Here is a 16,110-nt window from a genome sequence, read left to right on the forward strand (position 1 = left end):
CTGGAAAGAGTACGTGCAAACTCAGATAATCGACGACTCCGCTGTTCCCATCATGTCCAAACTGAGGTCCTCTAAAATGGCTACAAATAATGACTCAAGGACCCTGGATAACTATCTTTTTAAAGTAGTTAGTAAAATTAACGAAGATAGGAGATCATCATTAAGTAGGGTTAGTCCAGAAACATCTCCCATAAGGCAGTGCTTACCCTCTATATCACCCTCTATATCACTGTCTCAGAGTGTCTCAACTATTTCCAACAATGAGAACGATTTAAATATTGATGTTTCTGTGGTAGAGCAGGTTTGTTGTTCCGAACCAATTCAAGTACAGGATTGGACATTACCAACAAAGTCTCCTCTTATTCAATCTCCCATTAGGAGAGCGGTACGTGCTTGTAGGAAGGGGCCTGTCAAGAAAGCAGGGGGTCGGAAGCCAAAAAAAGCTGGCCCAACAGCTACCAATAGGGGAAATGTCCCTGAGCCCACCAATATTATTGAGGGGGCTAGTCTGCACTCAAGTCAAATTGATCTTTTGGTCACAATTCTTGAATCTAAACTGGAAGTACTGATCAGTCCCCTGGTGGCCAAGGTAGAATTAGTGCTTCTTAAGGTTACTAGACTGGAAGGCCTTGTAGAATCTTGTTTGACTCGGTCCACTGTTCCACTGAGTACCCACTTAGACTCAATAGGCTCTATGGATAACCGCCCAGTGGGCTCAGTTACACACTCTATAGTCAGTAATAGGGTGGAAGGCTTGGGGGCTACTGTTCAGGCCCCACCAACTGTAAGTGTGCCGACCGCCTCATCCTTGTCTACGTTGCCAGTAGGGTCGGCTAGTGTACAAAACACATTTAGTCAACCACGATCAATACAAAGGAGTACTCAGGACACTATAAGAGGGACAGTCATTGATAGAAGAAGTATAACTAGGCGACATAATTCTATTAATCTCCCGCCAGAATGTGCACCATATACTGTGGTTCTAACAAATGTCCCAGAGGTTGACATGTGCTTGAATGGTTCTGGGGTAGAAACGCATCCTGCTCTTAAAAACAAGACGCTTGCTTGGCTGAATAAGAACTGTGGATTTCCTTGTGCCCTTGCAAATGACATTTTATTTACCCGCAGAGTTAGCTGGATTGGCAATGGCCCTAAAAATAGAGGTGGAGACTGTATTATTATAAATTTTAAATACCCACAACACGTGGCAACAGTGCTTCTGAGAGCTGCAATTTTGCCAAATCTAGAAAATGCGGTTCTTGCTAGACCTCTTGGCTTCTTTTATAATCATGGGACCAATACTCAATGTCGATCGTCGTATGTGCAAGGGCAAAGTTCAAATGAGAACGGAAGAGGTATGGATGCCTGTTCCCCGAATGTATTTGTGAATATGTCCCGGTCTCAAATTAGGGGGGAGCCAAGTCGTCATCAGTTGTCTTACAGGCAGACCGTTAACACTTTACCTCTTCCCAATCGGTACGCTGCCTTATCTTCTATGGAGGAAAATGATTGACTGCCAAATGTCTTGGGAAATTCTTCCCAGTCGTCAGCATCGTCCATTAAGATCGCTACATGGAATATTGCCGGTTTAAAGAGCAAGTCTGGGATAGCCGAATGGGAAAGGACTCTAAAATCTTTTGACGTCATTGCTTTACAAGAGACCTGGGATCAAACGAATAGCTTTTCCTTAGATGGCTTTTGTCATTTTTGCATTCCAGCTACAAACAGTGTGGCAGGAAGACCTAAGGGGGGACTATTAAGCCTTTTCAAACTGGATATGAAAGGTACCTTAACTCAATGCCCCTCGGGCTCAGTAAATTGTCTAATTGTTGAGCTTTCCACCCAGGATAAGGGTAAGATCCTTTTTATAAATTTTTATAATTCGCATGCTAATGATTGTACCAATCAAAATCTGGATGACTTGGATAAATTTTTGTCAGTCTATAGTATAAATGTTAATACTTTTGAGTTAATATTACTAGGGGACTTTAACATACATCCATGTACCCTACCATGTATTAGGAGGGATGAGGAAGGCCCTCCCTTTTCCTCAACTGCTCATCCAGAACATACTAGGCAGGGGGATTATCTTGAGCTTTTCCTTGCTAAATGGAATTTATATGAGTCTGGCTGTGGAGACGGGAATAGCAGGTCCCCTATGTTTAAGGGCAAAGAAAATGGTACTATTATAGACTATATTTATTTGTCTTCTTTTTTGTTAAATAGTGTTTTAAATTATTGTACTGAGGTGTCAGTTTTTAGTGATCATAATCCTGTTGTACTTGTTTTTAAGAACACTGAACTGATTTCTCTCAAACTAGTCGCAGAGAGTGGGGGCTTGAACCTTAAAGTCAAAGACCAGAATCGAAGGTTGAAGTGGACAAAAATAGTCCCTGAAACTTTTTTTCAGGAGGTCTTATCCAAAGTGGAGGATGAAATCTCTATATGTCTAGCGGAAAATCCAGACCCTAAGGAGGTTACAGTAGCATTTGATCAGATTTGCTTAGAAATTAAACGTAGTCTCCAGGCTAAATCTAGCCAGAAGGCGCTAGAGGGCAATAGATGGTTTGATAAGGAATGCTCGAAAGCACATGGTGTACTACTTAAGGCACTAAAATCTATTCCTAAAGATCGATCAAAAATAGTAAATGCTAGGAAAGTGTATAAAAAAACTATTCTAGAGAGGAAAAGGACTCTGAAAGATAACGCCTTGGCTCAACTCTTGGATCCAGTAACCCTAAAAAACAGTGGTTTATTCTGGAAAATAATAAATCAGCCCTTTTTTTCTGATGAAACTAATACTCCTTTAGAGGCAAACATCCCAGATGAGGGCTGGATAAAACACTTTAGTCAGATATATTCTAATATTGGTCCTCCTGGTGGAATTTTAGCAGATGAAGTTGGGGAAATCTCCCCTGACAAGGATGCAGTTATTTTTGCAGTTGCAGATGTTGAAAGGGCTATAGACCTAACCACAAAAAACAAAGCCCCGGGCCCAGATGGGGTACCTGGGGACGTTTTTAAAAGTTTTCCAAAATTTTGGTCTAAGGTATTATGCAAGGTTTTTAATAATCTTGCATTTGATAAAATACCGTCTTCCTGGAAGAAATCTATAATTATACCAGTGTTTAAAAAGGGTAATAGGCAAGACCTATCTTGTTACAGGCCGATTTCATTGATTGATTCCTCAGTGAAAATTTTAGGTCGAGTTATCTTAAATAAATTGAACGATTGGTTAATAGAGAAAGGGGTCCTAGCAGATGTGCAGTATGGTTTTAGACCTAAAAGGAGTACTATAGATCAAGGCTTGAATTTGTATTTATTAATAGAGAAATACACGAAGGCAAAGGAGGGTTCCATGTATCTGGGGTTCATGGACCTCTCGTCAGCCTTTGATCTTGTAAATCGATCTAAATTATGGAAAATCTTACTTGACATGGGACTGGACAAGGCTCTTGTTAACCTCTTAGTAGATTTACATACTGACCTAACAGCTTCTGTTAGAGTTACTACTGCGGGGCGATGCACCAGCCACTTTAACTCAGAAAGGGGAGTCAGGCAGGGGTGCATTCTGGCTCCCCTTCTTTTTACTATTTATATAAATGCCTTGGAATCTACACTAGAAGATGCTACCCAGGACACCCCACGGATAGGAGAACTCGGTATTCCGGTTCTCCTATACGCGGACGATGCTGTCCTACTTTCTCGTACTGGTGTTGGTCTTCAACGATTATTGGACGCCTTTGAGGTTTTTATGACTTCCTTGGATTTAAAGATCAACGTTAAAAAGTCCCAGATTATGATCATGGGTAAGGGTAATAAAAATAAACTCCCCAAAACTTTTACTTGTGGGAGGCAAGAATTGTGTAGAGTAGCAATATTTCCATACTTAGGGATCACTTTCGATGAGAAAGGCTCCTGGGGCCCCCAGATAAAAAATAGAAATGTTGCCCTTGCAAAGTCGTCCTCTGCTCTTCGGGGTTTTATGAACAAACTCGGGGCGAGGCCAATTGTTAGTTTGCTAAAAATGTATGAAGCAAAATGCCTTGCAATAGCAACGTATGGAAGTGCGATATGGGGCTATTGCTCTATGGAAAGTATACAGATCACGGAAAATAAATTTTTAAGATCGGTTCTCTCTCTCCCACAGTCTACTTCCACACACATTGTCCATACTGAATTGGGTGTGGGCTACATTTCAGACTTGATCAAACTGGCCCCCGTTCTAGCCTGGCTAAAGATCTGGCTGAATCAAGAAATTCCGCTCAACCACTCCATATTAAAAGATTGCCTGCAGCTGGATAAAGTAAATAAAATAGCGTGGCTAGTTTATATCAAAAATTGTTTTGTTAGATTAGGGAGAGCGGATCTTTTTTATTCCCCGGAATCAATAACTGTTAAAGATATTGGACTAATTAAAAGCATGATGAAAGATCTGTTATGTCTAGAAAGAGAACAAGTTGAATATGAGAAACCATCGGTGCGGGCCAGTATCATTTTGAGTACTTATGTGGGCCCTGAATTATATTTGTCTATTGTAAATCAACCCTTTCACCGGTTTCTACTCACACGCTTTCGGTTTAACCTGATCCATCTAACTCTTGGCTATTTTCAAACCTGGTCTCCTCCGGAAAAAGGAACGCCGTGTAATTGTGATAATTTTTCGATCCAGAATACAATGCATTTTCTCTTATTCTGTGACCATTACGCGGCCTTAAGAAAGAAATATTTGTTCCCAATTTTAAAGGAGGAGTTTATACAGGTCAAACCTGCCCTCTTGTTCTTACAGTTATTACAGACCCCTAGGATTATGTTCCATGTTGCTAGTTTTTTAGTGGGAGCTGTTAGGGTTAAGAAAAAGAAGTTCGCCATCAATCCGATTATTTTATTGTAATGAATTGAGTGATTAACTAACTTTTTATAGGAAATGTAATTTCTGCGAATCTGGGAGAATATTAATGTTTTACGTTAAATTATGTTTTTAGGATGTTTTACTTTACTGACCCCCCTTTTTTGAACATTGTAGATAATATAAATTGTTGATTGCCTGTAATATTTGATTGAACTTTTTTTCTTTTTTTATGCCTTTTTATGATATTTATTTATCGAAATAAAGTACTTTGACTGACTGACACTAAAACTACTGCCACATTCACTACAATAGTATGGGGTTTTCCCCAGTGTGTGTGTGCTGATGTTTTTTTAGGGATGATAAGTGAAGAAATCTCCTAACACATTCACTCACTTGAATGGTTTTTCCCCTGTGTGTGTTCGTTGATGAGTCCTTAATTTTGAAGAGTCTCTAAAACCTCTTCCACATTCACTACAATGGTATGCTTTTTCCCCTGTGTGTGTTCGCTGATGACTTTGTAGGTTTGATAATTGACTAAAGCTCTTCACACATTCACTGCACTTGAATGGTTTTTCCCCTGTGTGTGTTTGTTGATGAGTTCTTAATTTTGAAGAATCTACAAAACCTCTTCCACATTCACTGCAATGGTGTGGTTTTACACCTGTGTGTGTTTGCTGATGTCTACGAAGGTGTGATAACTGACTAAAGCACTTTACACACTCACTGCACTTAAATGTTTTTTCCCCTGTGTAAGTTCGTTGATGAGTGCGTAATGTTGATGAGTCACGAAAACCTCTTCTGCATTCACTACAATGGTAGGGTTCTTCTCCTGTGTGTGTTTGCTGATGTCTTCGTAGATGTGATAACTGATTAAATCTCTTCACACATTCAGGGCAATTGAATTGTTTTTCCCCTGTGTGTGTTTGCTGATGATTCCTTAATGTTGAGGAGCAACTAAAACTACTTCCACATTCATTGCAAGGGTATTGTTTTCCCCCATTATGTGTTTGCTGGTGTCTTTGTAAGTTTGCTAATTGACTGAAGCTCTTCACACATTCACTGCAATCAAATGGCTTTTCCCCTGTGTGTGTTCTCTGATGACTTTGTAGGTGTGATAACCAACTAAAGCATTGTGCACATTCAGTGCAGTTGAATGGCTTTTCCCCTGTGTGTGTTCGCTGATGACATTGTAGGGTTGGTAAGTGACGAAAGCTCTTCACACATTCACTACACTTCAATGTCTTTTCTCCTGTGTGTGTTCGCTGATGACAGTGTAGGGTTGATAAGTGACTAAAGCTCTTCTCACATTCACTGCACCTAAATGGTTTTTCCCCTGCGTGTGTTTGTTGATGGTGTTTTAATAGAGCTGAGAAACTAAAGCTCTCAATAAATGAGTATGTTTTTTTTCTCTTGGTTGGTGTCTGTGGATTGGGTATATATTTGTCTACATCCCATGACTGTGTTTCCTGATGGGCCAACATGACTGATAAAGCACATGTGTTATTCTAACATGTCTGGTATGTCTGTGGTATTTTGCATGTTTAATTTCTGATTTAACAATAACATGCAAGAGCCATTAACTACTCGCCACACTTATGATATCTATAAGGTTCTTAGTAGAGGATTGTGCCTCTAGATTGGATTATGGTTATGCATGCTTGGGGTAAAGATGCATCTCTCTTCTGGCTGGTGCAAATTGGGACAGTCTGTTGTATTGTAGATAGAAGACCTCCTCTTTTCTTTACGTTTCAGTTGTCTGGCTCCACTCTGTTGTGCTTTTCTCTGGTTGCTGTGCTTTGGCCAGAAGGGTTTACAATACACCTAGAGCACTGAATGATGGCCTATTATCGCTTTAGAAAACAAAGCTCTACTGTAACCACATCATAACGAACTCATGATCAAAGCTGGTGTTGGACACCTGTTAATACAGGAAGTGGTTTGTTATTTTTGTTGCCTTAATTTTCTGGAGTTAATTTCTTAGTCTTGTGGCGTGGAGGTGCACAGCTCAGACTCTTACATCCACTTAACTGCCCTTGACTGCTTCTTCCAGGATGTATCCATTTACGTGCAGGTTCCTCTGTCCCTGATTGCTCTTATGTTTTCCTGAATACTGGAGCTTATTTTTTCAGTTTTTTTTTTTTGCAGATTTGCAGCATTAGCTTCATTATTCATAATCATTTCATGTAATCAAGGCTTGTTATCTGTTGAAGATAAAGATATTTAGAATTACTAAATGCAAACATAATGTCATAGGAAATCACAATGATCAACTGGGTGTAAAAGACCTCTCTTCTTTACTGCCCTTATACCTTAGCAAGGAATAGCTCACTAAACACAGATATTTAACTAAAACATTATTGTGAGTTCATGTGGGTTTCGCTATCCCCATAACATCTATATGTCTCCTTAAAACTAGTTTATCTTACAGGGCCTGCTTCTGGCCCTGAAAGACAACTTAAAAAACAAGTCTTTACTTCTTCCTCAAGTCGAAGGAAGTCCTTCCAGGGCTTTTCTGTAAAACAGAATTTGAAGGACGCATTTTGGCTTAGTGTCCAAACTTCACAATGGGCCGAAGTTTCGCCCTCCTCTATGACTGGCAGTTTTTTACAAATCAAATGCCATTATGAGCTCGAGCATTACATGGAAGTAATACTCTCTCCATTTGCACGCGCTTTGTATATTAGATTTAGAATAGGGTCTCTTCCTCTGCGTACCCTAACCTATAAATGGTCCAAAACAAATAACAGGTCCAAGTCATGTCCGATGGGCTGTGAGAATGAAGAATCTGTGATCCATGTCCTCTTCCAATGTCCTGCATATCGTAAACAGAGGGCCCTTTAGGATCATCCCCCTATGTAAACGAATGGGTTTTAGGAACCGCTTACCAGCTCTGAGAGTACTTAAGTCAGACCCAGCTGTGCAAAAGGCGTGTTCTTTGGCAAAAAAATTTGAATCTATCATTTTAGTCTTGGGATTTAAAAAAATACAATTTAGCAATAGATACTAGAAGCAGGCATAGCAGATTATAGTTGTGAAATATAATGTATGGCTAGCAGTACATTTTAGTCATTATCCTGCTAATACTGCATGCCTCTTTTATATTCTTATATTTATGTAAATTGTTAGGTATGGCATCTTGCTATTTTAAATTTGTTGATTTCAGGGTACTATTTTGAATTTTAATATTTGTATTTTTAGTTATATCTTCTTGATTGTTTTGTATTGCACTTTTATGGTATATTTTTACCGAAATAAAGTGATGATGAATAATGGGTTCATTGTAATGTCCATTTCGTAAAAAACAGAGTGAGGGGTTCATTGTAATATCCATCTTTTACATTATACACACAGATTAGGCAAACAAACATTGATTCATATCATTTAATATTCAAAGATATCAGTCATTTAGTCCTTGTGGAGAATCCATCACAACCAATAATTTACTTGACATTTCCCCACAACAGATGTGTGCATATTAATCACTCCCCTTTTTCTACCTTTACATGGTATCTGATTTAATGTTGTCTGTTTGGGTCCCAGGATGCTACTTTGTGTGTGTACATTGTGTCCAATGCCTTTTGAGTGGTGAAAACTCTCTGTTTTATTAAGGCGTACTATTACCTCACCACTGCTGGGATTCGCAGCTATAATGCCATTCCCTAAGTCGGGGCAAAGCATGGACTTTCGTGATGGAAATGAACAGATTTCAGCATTTACTTTGGTATACACTGCGTGCGAATACTATGAGGGAAATACAAACTCCTGAAATAGCAGAAGCTTGATAATGGTATCACTAAAAACACTACTGGACTAATTGGAGGAGATGTACAATGTGATGAGTCTTTACCTGACTGAAAGCCTTCTTATTCTACTAGTAATGAATGAGCCCTGATGAAGTCCCTGAGTGCGATGAAGTTCTGTGAGGAAAGTGGTTCATTATATGGTGTGGTTGTGCAACCTCACACTGTACTGAAGGCACGACTCCTTGCAAGGTCCACTCAGGTTCGTTTGTGAAACCTTAGCTCAGTCCTCGGTAGCTGTAGCTTGGGGCAGTCAGGCTTTATCAAAGGAACAAGTGTAAAGCATGAAGTTCTAAAACAGCTGAAAAAGAAGAACATGCAACAGAATAAAACCCCAACACCAATTTATAAAAATCTCTCTTGAAAAGTGTAGCAAAGTAGCCTCTTTCTAGTTTGGTTAGCCCCACTTTTGGCCTGTTTGTCAGTGTGTTTGACTGTGTCTACTGGGAAACTGCTAACCAGGACACCAGTAGTTATGCTCTATCCCTTAAATTTGGTTGTTGGTTATTGTTATAACAGTATTTCACCCACATTTGGCATACCAGTGCCCCCTTATAAGTCCATAGTATATGGTTCCTTGGTACCCAGGGCATTGAGTTTCCAGGGGAACCCTATGGGCTGCAGCATATATTTTGCCACCCATAGAGAGCCCATGCAAAGGCTTCTGTAGGACTGCCATTGCAGCCTGTGTGAAAAGGTGCAAGCACCATTTCACTGCCATTTTCACTGCCCCAGGTCACTTATAAGTCACTCCTAGGGCAGGCCATCCAGCCCTGAGGCCATGGTGCAAAGTACCTGTGTGTGAGAGCACCCCAGCACTAGCAAAGGTACTCCAGGACCATTGTCCCGGACTTGTGAGTGCAGGGAAGCCATTTTACACGTATACTGGACATAGGTCACTACATATGTCCAGCTACATAATGGTAGCTCTGAACATAGGCATTTTTGATATCAAACATGTTGGAATCATACCCCAAAGCGTTTGCAAGCATTGGTTGTATGATTCTATGCACTCTGGGGGCTCCTTAGAGGACCTCCAGTTTTGCCATTTCAGCCTTCTGAAGTTTTCCAGGCAGCCCCAGCTACTGCCACCTCACAGACAAGCGTCTGCCCTCCTGTTGCTTGAAAAGCTCAAGCCCAGGAGGGCATAACAAAGGATTTCCTTTGGGAGAGGGGTGTTACACCCTCTCCCTTTGGAAATAGGTTACAGGTTTGGGAGGGATAGTCTTCCAAAGCCACTGGAAATGCTTTGAAGGGCACATTTGGTGCCCTTCTTGCATAATCCAGTCTACACTGGTTCAGGGATCCCCAGTCCCTGCTCTGGCACGAAACTGGACAAAGGAAAGGGGAGTGACCACTCCTCTGTCCATCACCACCCCAGAGGTGGTGCTCAGAGCTCCTCCAGAGGGTCCCTGGGTTTTACCATCTTGGTTTCAAGGTTGGCAGGGAAATCTGGGAGCATCTGAGTGGACAGTGCCAACAGGTGATATCAGAACCCTCCCTGCTTACCTGGTTAGTTGACTAATCCCCCTTTCAGGGCTATTTAGGGTCTCTCCTTTGGGTTGTTCCTCAGATTCGGATTGCAAGACTCCAGCAGGAATCTTCTGCATCCTCCACTTCGACTTCTCACTAAAGAAACTGCATCTGGACCCTCCAGGAACTCGGAACTCGATAAGCTGCAACAAAGAAGCAAGACACCTTTTGCAACATTGTGGGCCTCATTCCGACCGCCAGGGCCGGGGACGGAGGAAGCACCGCCAACAGGCTGGCGGTGCTTCAGGGGCAATTCTGACTGCGGCGGTAAAGCCGCGGTCAGAAAAGGGGAACCAGCGGTTTCCCGCCGGTTTTCCCCTGCCCCAGAGAATCCTCCACGGCGGCGCTGGAAGCAGCGCCGCCATGGGGATTCCGACCCCCTTCCCGCCATCCTGGTCCTGGCGGTAAAAACCGCCAGGAACAGGATGGTGGGAACGGGTGTCATGGGGCCCCTGAGGGCCCCTGCACTGCCCATGCCACAGGCATGGGCAGTGCAGGGGCCCCCTAACAGGGCCCCATAATGATTTTCAGTGTCTGCCTAGCAGACACTGAAAATCGCGACGGGTGCCACTGCACCCGTCGCACCCCTTCAACTCCGCCGGCTCCATTCGGAGCCGGCTTCATTGTTGAAGGGGCTTTCCCGCTGGGCCGGCGGGCGGCCTTCTGGCGGTCGCCCGCCGGCCCAGCAGGAAAGTCAGAATGACCGCCGCGGTCATTTGACCATGGTACGGTCTTCTGGCGGTTCCCGCCAGGCGGGCGGCTTCCGCCGCCCGCCAGGGTCGGAATGACCCCCTGTATCTCCGGCTCCTGCCAGCAACTGCAACTGTTTCCTGGTTGTGCATCCTCTGAAGACAGCCTGTCTTCATCCTGCATCAGAAGAGCGAAGGAATCTCCCTTGGGGTGAAGGAGTCACTCCGCTGCTTCTGCAGGCACCAACTGCGACGATGACTGGCTGTGTGGATCTCCTCTCCTGTTGAGCTGCATGGATCCTGCATGACGGGTGGTGGACTGAAGTGGTCCTGACGGTCCTCTCTTCCAGCTGTCCCACTTTGGTGAAGGTAAGACCTTGCCGCCCCATGCAAGACAGTACCCCCGTGCACTTCGTCTTTTGCAGCTGTCAAGGTTTGTTGGCATCCTTCCTCCAAGACCTTTGTGCATCTTGTAGCTCCGGCCCCCAGCACTCTATCCTGCGACGCACAGCTTCCTAAGTGGTTCTCCAGTGGCGTGGGAGCCTTTGTTCTAGTGCTGCGTGGGCCTCTTCTGCAATTTTCTTGTCCACCTCCTGTGGGACTCCTGGGTGCGCTGCCTGGTTTTCTGTAGGCTCTTTAAGTTGCTGAGAGCCACCTCTGACTACCCCTCGTGGGTAAAGTCCACCTGGTCCCGGGCAGCGTCATTTTCCGCTAATAGCGTGCTTTGATTGTGCCAAGGCTTGTTGGTGGAGTCCGATGACACAAACCCAACTGCAACCCTCCATCCGTTGTGGGACATCACTTGTATCCTCCAGGAACCCGACTTGGTCTTCTTGGGTGCACTTCTGACTTTTCTCCTTCACCAGTCGTACGCCTTTTGCACCCTCATCTGGGTTAGCAGGGGCTCCTGCTCTTCCTGGACTTCTGTGCTTCCTGGACTTGATCCCCTTATTCCACAAGTATTCTTGCCCCGGAGTTCACTGTTGGTGTCTTGCAGTCTCTTCTGGGTTTTGCATAACTCTTCTTCTCATGTCTGTGTGTGTTCTGGGAAAGTTACTTATTTACTCCTGCTTTCCTGGTCATTGGGGTGGGTTGTGGTACTTACCTTTGGGGTTTTCTAGTACTCCCAGCTCCCTTCTACACACTAGATGTGCCTAGGTGGGGGGACGACTTTCGCATTACACTTTCTTAGTATATGGTTTGTGCTCCCACTAGGCCTGTTTCTAACTATTGTGATTTTCACTAATTGCACTGTTTTCCAACTGTTTTATGCCTATTTCTGCATACTAGTATATGTAATTTGTGCAGTACTTACCTCCTAAGGGAGTATAGCCTCTATGGTATTTCTGTCACCAAAATAAAGTACCTTTATTTTTGTAACAGTGAATATTTTCTTTCATGTGTGTGAATACTATGTGACTACAGTGGTATTGCATGAGCTTTGCATGTCTCCTAGATAAGCCTTGGCTGATCATCCACAGTTACCTCTAGAGAGCCTGGCTTCTAGACACTGCCTACACAACACTTATAAGGGATAACTGGACCTGGTGTAAGTACCATAGGTACCCAATGCACACCAGGACAGCTCTTACAAAAAGTGGGCTATTGGCAGTCCTTATTAACTAAATCTTATAAGAAACTGGAATTTCTGACACAAGTTTAGGAATGTCTGGCATAGGTTATGTGCATCAAGGTGTGCATCCCAGGTTTTTTATTTATGAACATGTAAGGTAAAAGGGTGTCAATTCAGACTACACTATTTTGGTTGATTGTCTGTATGTGTTCTTATTCAACTTTGACATGGTGAGGAGTACCCAGACGAACGTCAAGTGTTGTATGTTTGCCATTTATCTAAGGATTTGATGCTTTCACAGTTCTAAGAAAGATAAGGTGTGGCGATATCAGCATCCAAGGGCAGACTGACAATGATTCTGTATGAATCAGGAAAGATGACTAGTTCCATGGTTTGAGAGTGAGAAGATGGCGACCTCCAATAGCCATGATGGAGTCGGGCCTACATATGCTGAAGTCTGACCTTAGGGGCTTTACGTCTCTATGCCACTACCAGCTTAGGACATGTGGGGACTAACTCACCAATAGGCTTCCAAGTCTCCTCCTGCCTGATTACGCCATCTTCCAACATGGCAGAACCCTTCTTTCAGTGTGCTGAGTGCCTACGCACAGCCCAGAGGTGTGGCTACGAAAAGATACAATTCCCTTCAAAAAATGATTTGACAGTGGCTTCTCCCTCTCTGCTCAAGCTGCCAGTCTGTATGCTAAAACAACAGAACCAATGAGGCGACGCCAAGGATTTCGGATTGGTTCCAGTCAATCTGTGTGAGGTAAATGGCCCACATTTCCCTCACACGGCAGAAAGCCTGAATTCTGGATTAGTTTTCAGGTTTGCTGGCATTCACCAGAATGGGGCTTTTTAAACACAGCTCAAGAACAGACCAGAGGTAGATGTGCCGGTGACCAAGATTTTGGTCTTAGCCGTGTGATACAGGCTGTATTAGGGAGCAGGAATTACATTTCTTGTCTTCCATTGGTCCTGAAGAGGTCTTGAATTGTTAAGGCTGAAACGCGTTGACCTATTGGAGGAGGAGTTACTGTAAGATGAACGATGATGCAGATTTCATGCTGAAGGGTTTGAACCATTTCATTGACTTCGCTATTGGTTTTGCCTTCTTTCCTCTTTTTGCTACCTCCAGGTGCTTAGGTTGGGAGAGGATAAGGCCAGATTCTGAGAAGATAAAGGCTGTGATGTCCATTGCTACTGTTCCAGCAGCAGAGGATGGCAAAGAGGACCATGTATTGGAGTTTGGGTCACTGACAGAGCTAGAGGGCTTGTTAGCTGTTGCAGGATATACCTGGGAGGAATTCCACCAGGATCAACCTGAGTTCCATACACTTGTGCAACTTGGAAGAAAGATGAGGAATAGGTCAGCAACTGAGGTGTCGAAAGGCATTATACTGTCTGGGAGAATGGACTGCTTTACATTGAACCTGTGAACACTAAATCAGCAGAAAGCAAGAGGCAGTGGTGCCCATAGTGCACAGAAATGTCCTGTCGTCACTAACCTAAGAGATGCCCTTGGCAGGATGCTGGATATAGGAGAAGACCCAGTAGAGGTTGGACTGTTTGTTCTACTGGCCGGATTTACACAGAAACAGAGAGCTTCTGTAGGACCTGTTCTTCTTGCTAATTGGGTAGTAAGTCAGGAGGTAAGACCAAGACATTATTGATGCCACTGACATTAGCAGGTGTAGTCTTTGAGATCTTGTGAAGTCTGACAACCTCTCAACATCAGATAAACAAGTAAATCTTGGTTTTGATGGATCACGCGACCAGGTATCTAGAAGAGGTGCCTTGGAGGAGCACAACTGTAGTAGGACACTCGAGGGTTGGATTTCTTATGACACTGATGTCCGACCAGTAAAATTATATCTCCATTTACAGAGCTGCGGGATCAAGTTGTTGTTAACTACGACTTCTCCAGGCTATACCCCTCGCAAATGAGGATGTGGAATCTTCTCCTGCTATGTCTCTTCTTTGTCTGCAGAAAGATTCCACAGAAAGAAGTAGGGTTCAGTTCCTTCAAACTTCTGTTTGGGCAGCCACTGCGAGGTCAACTTACCTTAATCAAAGAAGTGTGGGAAGGAACCTCAGAGACCTCTCAGAAGGATGCAGAGGACCAACAGTATTTAACAGTAAAAATGATCATTTCTGCTAAATGAAAGCCTAACAATAAAAACACTAAACAAGTTTAAAATACAATTTAAATGACATCACATGATTATATTCATGTAGCACAGCTAAAATGATTTTTTTAAAGTGAAGTTAGCGCCTCAACTCCCTGGTTGATAATGCAGTCATTCATCTTTTTGGTCATGACTTATCTATGTCATTGCCTTCCATGCCACCTGTATGTTGGCTGCTGTAGACAAACAAATAACTTTTAAATCTGACCAAAAACAAACTGAAGTGCCTCCCTACAATGCCTAGTTTTGTGATTTATAAACAATGGCCACCGTGAGATTGTTTCAGCTCCTCCAACGGTTCAATCACACTGGTCAGTAGCATCCGAGTCCTTATGCCAGGCTTTAGTATTGGAAAGGACAAGGAGAGTTCCTCTTCCAAATTTTAGGTACAATTACCTTTTTTCTTCCGGAATGATGCAATTGAGATATGGTTCTAAGACGATTCCACCTTTTGTTATCAAAAACTACAACAGTAATTTGCTTCTATTATTTAGATCCTTCCTCCGGTTAAAGGCCTATTACTGATTCTTGATGAGTCAGGAAGAAAAGAACAAATAATGACATACTTCACAAAACTGTATCTACACCTATCATGCTTTCATTCTATGTACCATTGTCATACTGCTGTTGTTTCAACATGGATGCTTTGCTGTCTATCACAGCAGTATCTTCATTTAAAACCTTTCTCAACAGTTTTATTTCCATCAGACCTACTTTGATATGTGCTCTTTCCAACCTTAAGACATCTCTGGTAGACATGCTGTGCTGCCTGTTGCTACATAAATAGGTAATAGATTTCTGCTGCAGCAACAGTGCCTTAAACAGTAGTGCAGTGCAGATTCTTCATTGTGCAGTGAGATACAATGCAGTGCACAATTTCCTTGCGGTGTAGTGTGCACAGATTCCTCACAGTGCAGTAAGATGCAGTGTAGTGTACAGAGATGCCTCACAGTGCAGTATGATGCAATGTACATATTCCTCTGAGTGCAGTAAGATGCACTGCAGGGTGCACAGATTTCACATAGTGCAGTAAGATGCAGTGCAGTGTGCACAGATTCCTCACAGTGCAGTAAGATGCAGTGCAGTGTACAGAGATTCCTCACAGTGCAGTATGCTGCAATGTACATATTCCTCTGAGTGCAGTATGATGCACTGCAGGGTGCACAGATTTCATATAGCGCAGTAAGATGCAATGCAGTGTGCACAGATTCCTCACAGTGCAGTAAGATGCAGTGTACAGATTTCACACCATGCAGTAAGATGCAGTGTAGTGTACAGACTGCTCATAGTCCAGTAAGATGCAGTGCGGTATGTACAGATTCCTCACAGTGTAGTAAGCTGCAGTGCAGTGTGTACAGATTCATCATAGTGCAGTAAGATGCACTGCAGTGCACAGATTCCTCATAGTGCAGTAAGATGCAGTGTAGTGCACAGGTTCCTCATAGTGCAGTACAATGCTGTTCAGTGCACAGAT

At 43.1% G+C, this 16,110-nt stretch overlaps 1 pseudogene; it reads right to left on the reverse strand.

The window, feature by feature from the left end:
- Nucleotides 1–5,155: 5,155 nt before the first annotated feature.
- LOC138286919 (oocyte zinc finger protein XlCOF6-like) lies at nucleotides 5,156–6,333 on the reverse strand (annotated as a pseudogene).
- Between the last annotated feature and the right edge of the window lie 9,777 nt (nucleotides 6,334–16,110).

The sequence above is a fragment of the Pleurodeles waltl genome, chromosome 4_1 (genome assembly GCF_031143425.1).
Source record: "Pleurodeles waltl isolate 20211129_DDA chromosome 4_1, aPleWal1.hap1.20221129, whole genome shotgun sequence".
In the NCBI taxonomy this organism is placed as follows: domain Eukaryota; kingdom Metazoa; phylum Chordata; class Amphibia; order Caudata; family Salamandridae; genus Pleurodeles; species Pleurodeles waltl.